At 44.0% G+C, this 18,433-nt stretch overlaps 1 long non-coding RNA gene across 1 annotated transcript; it reads left to right on the top strand.

Moving 5' to 3' along the window:
• The first annotated feature begins 213 nt into the window (after positions 1–213).
• Positions 214–2,032, top strand: LOC136835916 (uncharacterized). The gene is made up of 4 exons (XR_010852296.1): positions 214–342; positions 992–1,111; positions 1,314–1,439; positions 1,811–2,032. It is a non-coding gene; the product is annotated as an uncharacterized lncRNA (long non-coding RNA).
• Positions 2,033–18,433: the final 16,401 nt, after the last annotated feature.

Consider the following 18,433-nt stretch of genomic DNA (forward strand, 5'->3'; position numbering starts at 1 on the left):
GCTCATTTTTTACTTGTTTTATCTATAAGTCTGTGGTCTCGCTTTCAACATTTCCTCTTTATGACGTATTTAGAGAAAGCTCATCATCATCATCTTCATTATGAAAGCATAAAACATGAGTGCAAAGAAATAACTATGTAACTTGGGTCATAATTATTTTCAGCCCAGGGTGGAGGGGAGGCGTTTTCACACATCCCTTTTCTAACTCCCCAGATTGTTGGCCAACTGCCGCATGCATTACATACGGTGGCCGCTGCGTCAGAAACAGCGACAAGGGCGACTGCGACGGCCTTCTGTTTCCAAGGGAATGCAGATCACCCCACTGTTCCTGCTGTATAGAAGGTAAGAGAAAGAAACTCTGTGGATGTGCACTTCGGAGAGGAGCCTATCCAGTTATACTGAGCACCTCGGTGATTTAGCAGTTTCTTTTTTGAAGAGCGATTCTCTCCTGACCAGTCAAGATTCTGCCATCGCTGGAGAGTAGAAGTGCAATTATATGAGATCAGGTTGGCTGGGAACTTTCCCACCCACGACAAAAAGAAAACGACACTAGGAGATTTGCTTCCAGATTCCAGCGGCTCCATAGAAACCGAGGTCTTGTGCCGTATCCTTGCTGTGTGACAACAGAGTCATTTTGACGATTCCTTTGCGAAAAACATCTTTGATTCAGGGTCCCTGTACCCTGAGCCTTTGTGAAGAGTCAAACGATCCCTGTGGGGAGGTAGTGGCATCAGTCCACCTCGTGTGGTGCACTGTAGGCCCCTAGCTGCAGCCCCTTTCATTCCTTTTACTGTACCTCCATCATAATCGCTCCCTTCCACCTTACTTTCCTCAGCCATCTGCTAAAACTGACTCATAATTCAACTGCTTTGAGGTTTTCCTGATGTTACACCTTTCAGACCCTTTTGCTGTTGATATCTGTTTCAGCCTTTGGCCAAAGTTCTATATTTTATTCTGAGCCTAATTAACTGTCTTTCCTTGCCCTTCGCAGCTACACTGAAGCGGAATGAATGCGAAGATATGAATGTCACCTGTCCCCTAAACTCAGTGTGTCAAGATAAAGATGTAGGCTACGAGTGCGTCTGCAATCCTGGCTTTGAGCAGTGCGGAGGTGAGTGACACTGAGGGTTCGTCCATTCTCAACTTGAACGGAAAATTGACACAAGATAAGTGGAAGTTATCATTCATTTTCCGTTTTTCCTTTCCTGTCAAGTTGTCCTAAACCTTGAAACGTCCCGTCGGACTTGTTTAGGTGCGACAAATTCTCTGAATCTGCGTTTGGTATCACTGACCCGGATTCCTCTTTTCAGCAGACATAGATGAATGTCTAAGCAATCCATGTGAAAATGTTTTATGTAACTCCGTCTGCATAAACACACCCGGAAGTTACGAATGCATCTGCCCCAAAGGACACAAACGTCACAGAGGTCGTTGCGAGGGTAAGTTTCGTTGACGGAAAATTGAACACTAAATAGCGGCCGTCATTCAAGAACCAATGTGCAGGTGACATCACTTTCCGTTTTTCCTTTCCCGTGAAGTTTTCCTAAACCTCGAAACGCCCTGTCTCTGATTTGTTTAGGTCCGAAATCCCCTGAAATCGACGTCCTGTCTCTGATTTGTTTGTTTAGGTCCAGATCCTCAGATCTGCATCTGACGTCATCTGCATCTGACTTGTTTAGGTCCGACAGATCCTCTGAATCTGCATCTGACGTCACTGACATGATTTCCCCCTGTCTCTGACTTGTTTAGGTCCGACAGATCCTCTGAATCTGCATCTGACGTCACTGACATGATTTCCTCTCGCCAACAGATGTAGACGAATGCGAAAGCAGTCCGTGTAATGACCCAAACTACGCGTGTGTTAACACCTGGGGGAGCTACCTTTGCATCTGTAACGACCCTTATACAGATATAGGCGGGACTTGTGGTAAGTTTCGTTTGAACTGAAAACTAAAAAAAAAAATAGGTAAAAAATAATTTTTTGAAATGCGCGCTTACTAAAACGCAATTGAAAATAAAGGTTAATTTTTTGAGGAGCACCAGGATTTTTCTTGCGATTAATCAGGTCTACAAAAATAAAAGGAAGGAAATGCTACAAGGAATTAAAAAATTATATATTTCTTGTCTTTAGCATTTTCTAACATGTCTGGCGCCCACGAGCTGTTATTTTTGTAGACATGATTAATCGTAAGAAAATCTTGGTGTGTCTCAAAAATGATTTTTTTCACTTTTTAGTGTATTTTAATAAAAGCATGTTTTAAAAACATTTTTATATTTTTATTTTATACTTTTTAGCTACGACGGAAATTGTAACCGATTTATGATTGTAACTGAAAAAATTGGATGTGATATCCTGTCTACCCAAAGAAGGCTTAAAAATCCGTAGAATTATAAACTTATTCTACCAAGTCAAAGTTGTGAAAAATCCGTAGTGTTTCATACAAATCCTCCCATACTGAGAGAGGTCACTGTAGGGTCACTAGAGGTCAGTGCTGACCTACTGATCATGGAAGATTGTGTTATCACCAGGACTGAGTAACCATGCAACCCTAAGCACCCCTTCAGGGGGGGCTTTTGGAAACAATGTTTTGTATTCAAAATATGGTTTAGTGCCAAATGTTGCCCATAACAGGCAAGTCGTGTATTCCGCAGGGAATTACACGCACGGTCAAAACCAAGACAAAATTCTTTACAGAATTGTGGTTCTAACATTTTTCCTAAAGACGTCCTTTCATTGAGAGTTTTGTAGACGAGTTAGTGAGCGAAGTATAAAATAAAGCTATAACGTAAATCGATACATCTTGACATAGCCTGCATCAGGTACCTCGTTTACAAGCGTTTTTCATTGATATGCACAAGCACATCAGTTGTGAAGATTCCCTTCAGTCCTCCCTATGTTTAAAGAGTGGACTCTACTCATGTTCTCAATAATAGCACTCACACACACACACACACACACACACACACACACACACACACACACACACACACACATATATATATATATATATATATATATATATATATATATATATATATATATATATATATATATATATATACTCATATTTATGCACATACATGTATACATGAGTGTGTGTGTGTGTGTGTGTCTGTGTGCATGTGCCTTTACAGACTATAATTTAATGGAAAAGTTATTCATTATACTCATTTCCATACCAAAAGTGGAACCTTAACGGCGAGTGGCGACCCTCCTGCAACTGAACCATAGGCGGAACCAGCAAGTATCATCGCCAGTGGCAGCATCGCCAACAACGTTGATGACATAACCTGACGAAGACGTTGGGACAAAACTTCTCATCATTTAAATTGCAGAATCACTTTGTAGAAATCAGATTTTTGTCTTCACTTTTTCATTCCATTTGTGGGAAGATTCTTGTGGTTGAAAGGTCACTGAATTCAAAAATAAGATTAGAATTTTTTTTATTTTAATGTTTCAGCTACTGAATGATCCAGTTTCATCACTCCTTTAAAACCTGGAATGGCTATTTTTATTTGTTGTGTTTCACTTTCAGTCTTAGGATAAATGACACATTTGTTGATTTTTTTTTTTTTTGTAAAGCACTGTTTTGCAATGATTTTGGTCTTCTGAATAAAGAACCCAACAATTTTTCTTCCAGTTCGTATTGATTTCTTCCTGAACATAGCGAATCTATGACACTTCTCAAATCCAAAACTGGGTAAAACGTGATATGCACTGGACTGATTTAGGCAACTCATGGCCTAGATTATATTGTTGAGAATATGCATACGAGGACAGGAAGGAGCTTCATAGATTCCCAAAGCAATTCTGACAAAGAAGAAAATTTTAAAAAATATGACAGCCAGATTAAGGGATTTTCTGATTAAGCAGGAAAGAGACAGGAAGTTGCAACACCCTGGAACTATAGTTCATGCGAGCTTGATGGCGTGTGCTACGCTGCGCTGGAACCCTGCGATGCCCATCATGTCTCCCCTACCTGCCATGCCCCCCAACCTGGGTGGACAAACAGGTTTGCAGGAGGAGGGTGGATGTGTCATGTCTTCCCTACCCTCCCAATCCCCTACCTGCCACGCCCCCTGACAATTTGCAGCCCTCTACCCTCGGTAGTCTTTAAGATCTGAGGGTGGACAGAAAATTTTTTAAGATCTGAGGGTGAACAGAAAAGTTTTTAAGATCTGAGGGTGGACAGAAGAGTTTTTAAGATCTGAGGGTGAACAGAAAAGTTTTTAAGATCTGAGGGTGGACAGAAAAGTTTTTAAGATCTGAGGCGGACAGAAGAGTTTTTAAGATCTGAGGGTGGACAGAAAAGTTTTTAAGATCTGAGGGTGGACAGAAAAGTTTTGAAGATCTGAGGGTGGACAGAAAAGTTTTTAAGATCTGAGGGTGGACAGAAAAGTTTTGAAGATCTGAGGGTGGACAGAAAAGTTTTTAAGATCTGAGGGTGGACAGAAAAGTTTTTAAGATCTGAGGGTGGACAGAAAAGTTTTTAAGATCTGAGGGCGGACAGAAAAGTTTGTAAAGTTCTCGCTCAACTGGTTTTCTGTAGTGAACCTCTCGTTTTCTACAGTGCCTTTTCCACAAGCTTAGGTCACGCTAAATAGCCACATTTTTATCTATGTAAAAACGTATCTGTTATTGATTCATTTGTGCCTGTTTACGTTGTAGCCTACATGTGTCAGAACGTTATTGTGCCAGTTCTTATAATTTTATCTTTACATGTTATTTGTATTTATCTGTCCTGTTTCACATAGAGAACAATTGACCTCGAGTCACCTGTATCCTATTGTACGCCTTTGTATGACGTCCGCACACCGCTTTATAAGCGGCCTGCTTTCTTAATAAACCAGCAGTACATGTCAACCTGCTCTCTTTTTTTGCACCTCTTACAGTGGTGACCCCCGGAGCGGTTCCCGGAGTCATTAGCTGACTCATACGGCGACCTAGTCTTGGCTTCATGAACTACCCCACGCCCCTAACGGCCTAAACATGGCTCTTTAACAAAGCGTTCGGGCGTACCAACTCTCATCGGCAGATCGCCAGCGTCATTAGCGGACCCACACGGCGTGCCCCCAAGCACGTATTCATGCAAGTGTAACCCACTCCAAGTAAGAGTGCAGAAGCGAGTATGGATGTGGACATTCCCTCCCACATACAAATTACCGCGAACTTCGCGGACTCTGATATCTCCATCGCGCAAAACCAGCTCGCGCCCTCCCCCACACCAAGGCTCGCGCGTCCCTCCGCACCGGTACCCGCTTCTCCGCACCGGTACCCTCTCCTCGTGCGCTGCCCATCCTGACGGACCAAACAAGGTCCGCCATCGCCATGAAGCTGCCACCCTTCACGCACAGTAACCCGTCATCATGGCTCTACAGGGTCGAGGGGCAGTTCAGGCTGGCGGGACTTGCCGACGAGGTCCTGCAGGCTGACGCCGTGATAAACGCCCTCCAGGAAGACATCTACAGGAAGGTCGCCCCGTGGGTGTCTGCCGCAGGTCCCGTCACCTACCAAAAGCTGAAGGCCTCTCTCGTCAAAACCTGCTCCCTAATTAATTAGATTACCAATTGTAAATTTTGTTATATAACCATTAAGAGCATAATGAAATAGGCCCATTCTATTTCACTATATAAAGAAATGAGTTATATTTCGAACGTTTATGGCATATAACAGATAATACTAAATTTGTTCCTACACAATATACAAACCTGAGGTCCTTTACATTAGGAATTACTTACAGCAAAGCTGGAAACGGCCGTTAAGCTCTTCTTTCCTGGTGGGATCTTTCTGTGTTGTTATTGTGCACATATTGTGTGTGTTTGATATTATTTTATATACAAACCCACGATTTTGAGAGCCTTGCGGTAAGGCTGTAAAGTCCCCGCTCAACGCATTCTCTGTGAAGAACATCCTGTTTTCTGCGGTGCCTTTTCCCCGATCTGAGGTCGGGCGGAATATATATATTTACCATCATAATTATAATTCATGTACATGTTATCTTTCCAGGCAGTTATTTATTATGCACAAGTAACAAGTTATTTATTCTATGTGTTAGCCATTGTTTATCACTATGTTCTCTGTATGAATTGTCCCGTTTTTTTAGGAACTTGTTTGACCTTGGGTCACCAGTAAATCTTTGTACCAGTGGTCTCTGTGTACAACGCAAACGTCCAGTCCAGCTTTATAAGCAGCTGTTGTTTACCAATAAACTAACAGTATTTGTCTCTCTGCTCATTATTTCGCACCTCTCTCACAAGGCCGTCTTTCCCCAGCGTGTGTTTCTTAGGGTTGGCGGCCAGGGGCGTACCAGTTTTGCTCCCCCATCATTTGGACCTCACGCCCTCCGCTCCTTGTAAGGGTGTGACTGTAACCTTTTCTGTGTTGTATGAGTGTTGCTCTTAGCCACCTGCGCTGTGGATGGTTTTGCCGGGAGGAACCTTATTGGACGGTGCCCTTGGTGACTGACTGCCCCTTCATTCCTTCTGGTAGCTTCCCTCCTGGCTGTCTCTCCTTCGTGAGAGATCTCTCCTTCATCATCTTCGCTCGCTCATCGAGTAAAGGTCGGCAGAGGGGAGAGGGAGCCAGTCAGGCAACCTCTTCTCAGGGGACTCCTCTCGCTTCATAGGGCAGTCCCCCTCAGAGCGAGAGGAGTCTCCCTTTACTAATCTTTTTTGTTTTTTCTCCAGGTTGACAACGAGCATCGTAAGGCATAGCTGAAGTTTCCCTGTGGCAGGAAGGCTCCCCTCAAACAGTGAGTGGATAATTCGACGACGACCGTGGTGACAGTAGTGGCTAAGATCCCCACATCAGTGTCAACACTGTACTCTGACAAGGGCGACCAACCGCTGTTCGTTCTCTGGCACTCCTGCATGCTGTGTCACTGCCTCCTGCTGTACCTGTGGTCCCAGTCTGCTCCTGCTCTGCCTCCTGTCTTTTTGCTTCTGTTACCATGGAGGCCAGTCACCAGGCCAATCCTGCTGTGCCTCCTGCCCCAGCTGCCTGGTTGCTCCTGTCGCCGCTGCTGACATTCTTGAAGCTCCTGTCATGCCTCCTGCCTCAGCTGCCCTGGTGGCTCCTGTTGCTTCTCCTGGTGCTCCTGTCGCCTGGGTCACACCTGTTGTGTTTCCTGATAAGCTGCCCCAGTGGTTCCTGTGTTTCCTGACCACCATCCTGTACAAGATGTTGGAGAAGAGATCGAGGAAGAAGTAGCATGAGATGTAGTCGTCTTCTTCAACTTTATCTTCAGCTTGTCTTCTGCTGCCTTCTCCCCTTCTTCTTCTGATGGCTCGTTGTCCGAAGAAGAGGAAGACTGCCTCTCCCTTCCCTAAGAAGTCCCGCCATGGGGCTTCTAAGGGCTGCCTCCCTTCACGGGGAAGCAGTGGGATCTCTCGTCAGATTCTTCCCGGCTTTCAGTCTGGGGAAACAAATCACTTACCCTAGGGTCTTGCGTTTCGGGAGTCGTGGGTGCACAGACTTTGGTTTGTGCTCCCGTCACCATTCTAGGGGTTCCGCTTCTAGACTGGTACTGTGTTAGGTATTCGACTTTGTCGAGTCACACCGAGTGCTCGAGTATCTTTGGAGTCTAATGCATTCCAAACTGGTGTCAGAGAGACCTCTCACCATCCTGGTTCAGGCACAGGGCGAGAGAGAGAACCATGACATGCAAGTGTCGCAGTTCTTCCTGCCAGTACTGCCAGTGCTTGGTCTCGGTCCCAAGGGTTTGAGCTCCTGGAGAGACAAGAAAGAGGTTCCCTTCAGAGGTTCTTTCTAAGGGACTACCTCTCTCTGGAGAGGCAGTGGGTTCTCTCATTTGGCTCTTCCCGGCCCTTGTGGTTGGGAACCGATTTGCATTCCCCATTGGGGTCTCGTGTCTCAGGGGCCTTGAGTGCACGACCTTTGAGGCTGTGCTCTCGATTCCAGTTCTTAGAAGTCTGCGTCTAAGACTGGTTCTGTGCCTGTCCCTCCTTGGTTTCTCCGGAAGCTGATGGGAGATTACTCCCGATGATTGTTCTTACGAGATTCGGGAGTCTTGCCAAGTGCTCGGACACCTTGGAATTTGAGTGCTCGGATTCCTTGGGATTGCAAGTGCTCGACTAGCGAGTCATCGAGTGTCCGGGATTCTGCAGAGTTTCGGGCACTCCCCAAACCAGTACTAGGGAGTTTACTCTCCAGTCTGGTTTGGGCACAGGACAAGAGAAGGTGTCGAGACATTCAGGTGTTTCGACACTTCCTGCCAGCTTCGTTATGAGTGCTCGGTCAGTTCCGAAAATCATGTATCCGACCCTTGGGTCCGAGCACTTGGGGTAACAGACAAGAATCCCCTTTAAACCTTCTTCCTGAGGGGCTTCGGCCTCGAAGGAGATTAGAGCATGTTTGAGGACAGCGCTAATTCACGGTAGTGGAGAACTGAGCTTTCCTGGCTCAGCTCGGCTCAGCCCTGCTTGCTCACCCAGCCACAGATCGCATTTACATGATTGGTTTGGATTGGCTCGGCTTGGCCTGCTCGCCCAGCCCCTGATCTCGTTACGAGACTGGCTCGGCTCAGTTTGTTCGCCCAGCCCCTGATTGCATTTACATGATTGGTTAGGCTCATGCGGTTTGGCTTGCTTACCCAGCCCCAGATTTTGTTTATGTGATCAGCTCTGATTACTCAGTTCCATGAACTGAATACTGTCGAGGCTCTCCTTCCTTCAGGAGACTCAGCTCAAGTGGACTTTTTGCTCTCTTCAGTTTAATGCTTTGCCATGGCATTAGTGCTCTCCTTCCTCCATGCTGCCATCATTACCTCTGGTTGATGATCGCCTGTGGTCGGCCTCTCCTGCTGGTTCTTCTAGCAGGACAGGTAAGAGTATTCTTTCTCCTCTCCTCTTCCCCAAAAACCCTTTCGGTTGCTGTCAGGGGGTGAGAGTCAGATAGTGAGGACTCTGACAAGTTTTGTTTCTTATCGGAATTCTGCTACAAGGATCTACGTCTAGGGCTCGGTTCTCGGATCAACTCGTCATACATCCAAGTAGTTGAGGATGGTTTTCTGGGTTCTGGTGAGGTTATCCCTTCAAGGAGAGGAGAACAGAAGTGTCACGCCCCCAAAAGACTCGGGGGTCTTCTTCTTTGGGATGCGAACACCCTCAATTTTTCTTTTTGCAGAGATCTCCATGCCGATTCATCAGCACAATGATCTCAGGGAGAGGACCATGGCATCCCCTGTGAATAACTCTTCACTGCTCCTTGTAGGGATTTCGTTGGGGCTGCCGCAGGCCTTGCTTGCTGTAAGGGCATTCTTGACCAGATGAATGATTTTTCCTGGACAAGGAGTTCATTTTGGTCAAACCACCCAATCAAGCTCCTTCCCCTTCTTCCTCGACAGAAGTGATTCTTCTTGCCTCGGAGGGTCTTATGCTGACTAGCAGATTGTCCTGGCTCTGGCTTGTCTGGACTCGGATCTCTCGCTGTTTCTCTTTGCTGCAAAGGATGTTCCCTCTCGCAACAAGAGACAGCGAACCTGGAGGACACCACTATGGTGTCTCTCCAGGTAGTCTCATGATTAATCTGTGATCCCTCACTTTTTCAAGGCTTTGCCTCCTCGGATGTGATCATTCCTGAAGAGGATTCTGCCTTGTAGAGACTGTTCCAGTCGTGGGGTGGGTTTGCCTACCCAGCATCAGACAGCAACCTGTGGGCATTTCTGGTGCTAAGATGAGGGACACTGTCCTGATTCTGATCTCCAGTCTAGTAAGTCCCGAGTCGTCACATACCTTCAGGATTGGACCTTTACTCAGTTCTGCCTCCCTCTTTTGCAGAGAGTAGGTAGATACGGCAGTAGTCAATGAACGTGCCAGGGCAACTGCCTTGTCCTCTGGACAATGGCAGGCTAGCCCTTCCCCAGCCCCTAAGAAGTCTCGGGATTCAGAGGGCGCTTGCAGAACACCCAGCCTTCCTCATTCTCTTCTTTGAAAGTGTGCAGGCAGAGGGAGGAGAGGAAGGGAGAATGCTCAAAACGGTACTCTCCTCCTGCTGGTGCCTTGATGAAGGGATGACTGTCAAGTCACTGGACTATATAACAGCAGCATAGCCGAGACCTGGTAGCAGATATCCTTTAGGAGAAGTATCTGTTTTCCTCTGGGTCTCGGCCACCCTTCATCAAACTTCCATTCTGGCTCCTTTGTTAAATCCCCGCTGAGCGGGTTTTCTGTGGTGATGACCCATTATCTTTGCCTCTTCGATTCGCTGCACCTAGATTGGCGGGTCACGTAGATCCAATCATTTAAACTATGTATATAAATATTTACCTGTCTCCAATTTGTATATCATGTGTTCCTCTTTCTCAGGTATCAGATTGTATTCAGCTCAATTTCTGTCCATTTGTATAACTCAAAGTTTATTCGTTCACTGTATTTATTGTTAATTGTTATTGACCTCAGGTCACCCTTGTTCTCATTGTGTTCCACAGTGTGACGTCAGTCTGCCGCTATATAAACCACCTGGGTCACCAATAAAGCAGCAGTAACTTTATCCTGCTCGTTTCTTCAGCACCTCTTAAACCTTTACCATGTTCCTGACTTCTGGAGCAGCCAGCTTGGCTAGAGCTAGTCATCTTCAGTGTCCTGTCGTCGCTGCAGAATCTGTCCCTCAGGGGCAGCTAAGCCTTCGCTTCTCTTCATTGAGATTGAAGATATGCTGCCAGTTCTTAATCCTTTTCTCTCTCGAAGGATGAGGGAGGATTTTGGCTGGTGCTTGATCGACAGGAACCTTTGAATATACCTGCATATTCTCTTTACAACATACTTCTGTTCTCAGATGCACCAACCGTTGTCGTCAAGGTGTGTGAGAGACGATACATACCTTCTCATCAACATCCTGGAACTCAAGGCAGTTTCCTGGCCCTCCGAGAGTTTCAGGGTCAGTTTTTTTTTAGATGCTCTGTGGTGTTGTTGGGCAACAACACCACAGTAGTGGCATATGTCAACAAACAAGAGGGTCTCGTTTCCCTCCTGTTGCTTCCGTTGACTTTGCAGGTGCTCGAGTGAAGTGTGGTGCACTCTGTAGAGCCGTCAGCCAGATACGTTCCAGGCAATGGGATGTACTGGCATGCAAGCTCAGCCTCTGGCATTGAGTGGCAGGGACAGAGCTCCATTCACTCAATTCTTCACAGAGAGGTTGCTCGGCTTGAGGGTTCCCTATCATCTTTGTGTTCACTGCCCAGCACAACAGAAGTCTGCAGGTCTTCTGCTTCATTGTACCAGACCCACGGGCTGCTATGGTGATGCATGCTGACACTGTGGGACAACTTTGACGTCTCCGTCTTCCCTTCGCATTTGTCCAATTCACAAGGTGTTCAGCAAAGTGTCATTCAACCCAAATTTAGATGAATGCCGGAAGACTTCGCCTTTTGCCAACCTGCTAGCTCTGCTTCTGAGGCATCGAGAGGATATCCTCCCTGACCTTCTGTGTCAGCGAAATGTGAAGCGGTTCCTCAGGCAGTACAATCCCTGTGCCTTCACGACTAGAGACTATCTGGCTTCCCTTGCAAGCACAGGCTTCTCACCGAGTGGCAACGGCGATAGCTGGATATCTCTATCAGTCCTCTGCAGCAGTACCCAGGGATTGGAGCCGCCTTTGCTGGTTGGTGTCATTGACGGTGCTTTTTCTCTGATCAAGTCCGCTCTCCAGCAGTTCGCAGACTCCCTCGTCTTCCTCACCGAGAGTTGTTTCTTTCCATTTCAATTGCGAAGGCTCAGATCCACATTCAGCCTTGTCTTTCAGCTGAAAGTAGCCCTTTTCTCCTCGGTTGAGATTCAGCTATTGATGAGAAGTTTCGATCGGTCTTGCTCTCCCAGGGACCTCAGACCCCTGGGCTACATGTGATTCTCATTTAGGGTTCCTATCTCGTGCTCCACATGCGACCTTGTGAGAGTCATTAGACAGAGATCCAACTCTCAAGTCCATCTCTCATCTCGCTCCGGCATTGGAGAAGAGGATAGATGATCTTCATGGACCTTCTTTGCTGCAAGCTTTCAAAGGATGGAGATCAGTAGGTCGACTCTGTCTCGGATGCCGTAGCATAGCCTACTTCGAACCCATCGGCAAGTTCGAGTTCTTCATGATCCCCTCCCCCTTGGACTCGACATCTGTAATGGATGTCGATGACTTTGATCTAGTACTAAATCACCTAAGAAAGAAGTGTCCAAGGGCACGTCTTTCGTACTGGCCTCGTGAGATGATCGGAAGGGCGTATTCTGCAGCTTACGATAACGACACCTGTACACTCCACCTGAGAGCTCACAAAATCAATGGCTTGGTCCATCCCTCACATTCTGGAAGTTGCTGTTGGTCTGAAAGGAGAGATGTGGTCTCATCAGACCAACATTTATGTCTCTCTACCTTGGGGTTTATGCCCACGTGTCCTTGGAACCCCCTTTCCTCGGACCTGTGGTGGCTGCTCAACAAGTTGCATTTTCTGACCCGGCTCCTGTAAGAGGGCAGGTAGCATCTCGCCTAAGGTGTACAGTTCTGGAAGTGAGAGGGATTGCGAGAGGAACTGGCCTCTCCTCCTCCTCCTCCTCCTTCCTCGTCCCCCTGCTCCTCTTCCTTCGGGCAGAGGATGGGACTCGAACAGACGCTTGCTGGAACTGGCGTCTGGTGCGGTAAGCTTACGCATCGAGTACCCGTTCTGTTTTCCTTTCGTAGAATCAGAGAAGCTATCCCGCTCTTTCCTCTAGCAAGGGGAGGAAGGAGACCCTGGTGGCTGGCAATAATACAAACCCTTTTCTGGTTTATGCCTTACTGCCTCCGACTCTTAAGAGTCTTCGTAGCCTACTTTGTATGAGTTATGGTTCCTCACTCATTTGAAAAGGTCCAGAAGTCTGAAATGATCTAGCAGTTCCTATGATTCAATCAATACGTCAGAGGCTTAACTTGGTAGGCTCCTCCTCGCTCTAGTTCCTCATCGGCCGAGTCAGTAGAGTTCTCGGCCAGCACTCTGCTAGGCCCGAGTTTGAGTCGCCGGCCGGCCAATGAAGAATTAGAGGACTTTATTGCTGGCCATAGAAATTCATTTCTCGGGATAATGTGGTTTGGATTCCACAATAAGCTGTAGGTCCCATTGCTAGGTAACCAATTGATTCTTAGCCACGTAAAATAAGTCCAATCCTTCGGACCAGCCCTCTCTAGGAGAGCTGCTAATGAGCTCAGTGGTCTGTCTTTCGACCGGGGGGAGTAGCCCAGGTGTGGCGAACTCCAGTCAGTTCAGAGACTCACTCAAATTCCTCTCTCCAACAAGTGAGTCTTCCTAATGTAAAGGACCCATGGTTTGTATATTGTGTGAGAATAAATCACTATTTTTTTTTAAAGTAAATTGTATTTTTCCTAACTATATAAACCTGAGGTCCTCGACATTGCATTTATGCCTGCCTCATGTCATCCCTCAATCTGAAACCTGCGCCAAAAGGCAAATTGGAATGTTGACATCCGGGCAGGTGGGACTCCTACCTACAGGGCGTTAGTCACTGCCTAACCACCTTGTTCAAGAGTTTAATGGCTGTTTCCAGCTTCACTGTAAGTAATTCCTAATGCAAAGGACTGATGATTTGTATAGTAAGGAAACATACGATTCACTTAAAAAAAAAAAAAAACTGTGATATTAAATTTGTTATATAAGAAGGTCACACAATTTACACAAAAACATATTGACATACAAAATTATTATTATCGTAGCCTGTCATAACACTCCTTGGTGATTTTAAATCTGATTATGTGACGCCAAATAATTTAAAATCAATAAATCCTTGAAAAAATAACCATTTTTCCATAATTTCAAATGTCAACTTCTGAAGATTTGTTAAAGCGACATACTGGCTTATGTTAACTGGTTTATTGGTTGTTCCTTACTGAGATAAATTTACAAATCTTGGAAGATGTTATTGATAAATAGCGTCTACACACAGACAGGTAAAACGGAATAAAGGTTCCATCTGTGTTTTCGGCAGACAAACAGATGGCGATATAATTTCAAATGGTGATGAAACATACATCAGTGGAAGGGTCAGGAAATTCTACATATGGCCAATTGCATGAGATTCAAGACAGATTTGATACAATGCAATAGCATAATAAATGTGAAATGGAGAGACCTTTGGCGTCTTCACAAACAGAAACATACACAGTTTGATACAGAAGATTCGTTGGAACATTTTGATTAGAATGCTTGCATGGCAATGCAAGTAGTGGTGATTGTACATACGTTAAGACAACAATGCTTGGGAGAAAGACTGAAATATTGTATGGTTGAAACGTTCTGTAGAGAAAGAAAACGAGACGCTCCTGTTTTATATGATAAACACGTGTTTGGAAGAGACAGATAATCTTTGTAACGTCTGATTGTTTTACAATGTTCCCCACATAATCGATGCGGAAATTGTCTTGGCGACAATTGTAGTTGGCTCGAAGGGCTTGGGCTAGGGGCGGGTAGGAGGCTGAAGGGCGGCACCGGCCAGCAGGAGCTCGAGGAGGACGGGAGCTGGTTGAAGGGTGACGTCGGATGATCCTTCGGTGGCCGGCTCGAGGGCTGAAGGATGACGGCGGCTGATCCTTGGTAGCCAGCTCGAGAGGGGCGGCAGCAGGCTGCCAATGATTCGTTGGTCAGCTCGTCCAGTACGAGTGCGGGGGCGGAGGTTTTAGGAATCCAGGCTCGGTGGTATGGGTCATCTCGGAGGGTCGGACTAAACTGAGAACTCAGGAATTAAGAGGGTATCAGGCGTGGGTCGTCATCTTGGGTAAAGTCATTTGATTAAATTGGGTTATGAGCGACATACTGGCTGGGTGTTAACTGGTTTAATGAATGATACTGAGATAAATACAGAATCTTGGAAGATGTTATTGACGCGTGCGAGCGGTAATTCTACACACAGACAGGTAAAACGGACATAAAAAGGTTCAGATATCTGTGTTTGTCGGCAGACAAACAGATGGCGATATCAAGAGACATGATTAACATATGGTGATGAAACATACATCAGTGGAAGGGTCAGGAAATTCTACATATGGCCAATTGCATGAGATTCAAGACAGATTAATGGATACAATGCAATAGCATAATAAATGTGAAATGGAGAGACCTTTGGCGTCTTCACAAACAGAAACATACACACAGTTTGATACAGAAGATTCGTTGGAACATTATGAGTACATGATTAGAATGCTTGCATGGCAATGCAAGTAGTGGTGATTGTACATATTAAGACAACAATGCTTAGGAGAAAGACTGAAATATTGTATGGTTGAAATCGCGTTTAGACGCTCCTGTTTTGTCCTGTCGACTCCGATGATGACGATCGACGCAAAACACACGTGTTTGGATTAACATTAAAATTTACGTTTGATCTTATGTAATGTTAAAACTGGCCTTATTTCACAGTCAAAGTTTGATTAAAAGCCATATTTAGTGGCAAAATAACTCATTTGTATGATAAATAGTGAAAGATCATCTTTCATTTATATTTTGATAATGAAAATGATCACATAAGGGCAATGTTAGACCGACACTTCAGTAAGAAACAATACCAAATTGCCCTTACCACTTAAAGTATAGATTGGAATAAGTAGATTAAGATATTAGATATATAAAATTTCATTAAATTTGGATAAATACGCATAAATGATAACAAATTCGAGTAATTTTAGTTACAATATAAAACTTCGCCATTTTTACGATGCACGTTTGCCCTGACTGTAACATAACTGGTACGGTAGAAAGCAGATGATTCCCCAAGAATGCTTTGATTATATTTTGCAGCAAAATAACTCTGATTAATATTAAAATATACAGATTATATTCATTACGTTTATATTAATTTAACACGTTAAAATGCGTAATCTTAACCCATAATTACCTCAAATAAGATGATAGACCACCCCCAAGAATGCCTTATTGATTATATTTATCAGTCTAATAACTCGATTTACAATCAAAATAAAAAGGCTGAATTATATTGATTACATTTCTACTAACATGTTAAAATACGTTATTATTAACCCATAAATAAATCAAATAAGCTACTACTGCAAATTTGCGGTACACTTTTACCCGTACATGAATGTATTAGATACGGTAGATGCTCTGAAAATTGAACAAACTAACTCAATTTTACATTTGAATAATATAATATAATTACATTTTTTTACCATAAAAAGTAATTTCTAACCAAATATATTTAAAATAAGCTACTCTATTGAGATGCACACTTACGTCACTCGCCCTTAGCACGTACGGTAGATAATAAGTAACTCGCCGAAAATGCTTTAATAATCGAATCTATAAGTAAAATAACTCAATTATAAATTGAAATAATGTATCTAAATTATAAATCTTACATTTATATTAATTTAAAGCGCTAAAAAAAACATAACAACCCCAAAAAAATGATGCAAATAAAGGACCTAATCACCTTGGGTGGAAAGTGGCCGAGTGACGTCACACGTAAACAAATATCCGCCTCGGATTCCGCCGTCGCCAGAAAACCAGCCACAGAAATCAATCAATTTCGACCGGAAATCGTGACTGAACGGTCGAATTGAAGGTCGACCGAGGTAAACCGATGATTGAGGTTGAATTTGGTGAGTCAATAATTGAGTTAAGAATGAGTTTAAGTTAAATATGGCCGAATTAAGTGAGGCATTTTCCGCCTCTCGAAGGCAAAAGGTGACGATGGTCGGTCCTATTTAATCGATTTAAACCGTTATTTCCGTAATTTAAATCGCATTTAAATAACGCCGAAGGTCGACCGAGGTCAATCACTGATTGAAATTGATGTTGAGTAAAGGAAATTGTGGTAAATTCGAGATTTAAAGTTAAATATTGTTAAATTGAAGTCTTGCGATGGCCAACGTTACGTAGGCGTTATTTAACCCTTATTTAATTGAATCGAACTTTCATTTACGTTATTTAAATTACGTTTTGGCTTTTAAGTCGCTGCTTTGGCTGCTTTGGGATTGGGATTGGTTTTAATGGTATGACGCATAACCAGGCCTATGTCAGGCTATGTCAGGCTAGACTAGGTCAGACTAGGCTGGGAGTCAGCATTATTAAATTTATTATTTCACGAAAATGGTTTTATTGAGGATTCTGGGTTTCATTTTGACCAATTTTCTTTCCCGTTTCTTTGTCAGGGTGAATTTGGGCCCACGCAGGCTTGCGGGGGTAGGTTAGACTGGAGGGTATATAGGGGTAGGTCTTCAAAATGGCTCTTATTTTGAATATTGGTCTTCAAAATGGCTCTTATTTTGAATATTGGTCTTCAAAATCTTATTCCAGATTAAGGTAAAATTAAGTTACTTCTGGGTTGACAACTGTCAGTTGTTCAAACCCTTTGTCCTTTACAATGGTCCTTTGAACAATTGAGATATAAGATAATTTTCACTATATAAAATAATAAAACTTTGTCTCTGAACACTTTTTGAGGAGTTCGCCATATCCTAGATATTGATGATTATCTAAAACGAAATCTCTTGAGCGAAAATGAGGTTTTTACTGTAATGTTTTCAGAAAAACTAGTCGAATGATTTTCGATTTTTGACTTATAGGTTAGACAATACCGGGGTCCCCAACCCTCCATAGCTAATATGGCAAAATTGTGGGTGTTTCTCGTCAAAAGTGGCCTAAAACGTTTTTAAATATGAAAAAATTACATTTTACTTTTAATTTTGGTACTTTATGCATCGGAGTTGTTCTGGACATTCACCGAATTACTTCAGCCCAGCTGAAATTGGCCGTTTAACTTCAAAACAACGTTTGGTTAACTCTGCCGGGTGGGAGTTGACAGTCGGGATGCACCCACTTTGCTTTTGGCCATTGGCAGGGAAGGACGTGCGCTCTTCTCTTTGCCAGCCGTTTGTTTACAATTTACGTATTGTTGATGTTTGATTGTTTTATTAATACAAACTCTCTTAAGTTTATGCTTTCAGTATTCTACAATCGTCATTGTTCATACACGATATACAAACCATCTGTCCTTTACGTTGGAAATTAACTACAGGAGCTAAACGGCCATTGAACTTTTCAAACAAGGTGTATCATTGGGTTTGTAAACATTCCAATTTACTTTCGGCCATCGTGCATTGCAGAACTTTGCCCTGATTGTTGTTGAGCTGTTTTTTCCCCAGTGGATCTTTCTTTCTTTGATTTCCATACAAACCCTCGGTCCCCGTTAGGGATTACTTTCAGGCGTAGGCTGAAAATAAACTCTTGAACAAGGTGGTTAGGCAGTAACTACCTCTAGGTAGGCGGGGATACCCGTTTGCCCGGATGTAAACATTCAGTTTCCTTTCAGCATCCATCGTTGCTGACGTATTTTCTTCTTCTGCCTGACTGTCGTTAAGCTCTTATTATCCCGGTGGGATCTTTCTGTATTTTTTGTTTATATATACATGTGTGTTTGATAT

The sequence above is a fragment of the Macrobrachium rosenbergii genome, chromosome 55 (assembly GCF_040412425.1).
Source record: "Macrobrachium rosenbergii isolate ZJJX-2024 chromosome 55, ASM4041242v1, whole genome shotgun sequence".
Classification (NCBI taxonomy): domain Eukaryota; kingdom Metazoa; phylum Arthropoda; class Malacostraca; order Decapoda; family Palaemonidae; genus Macrobrachium; species Macrobrachium rosenbergii.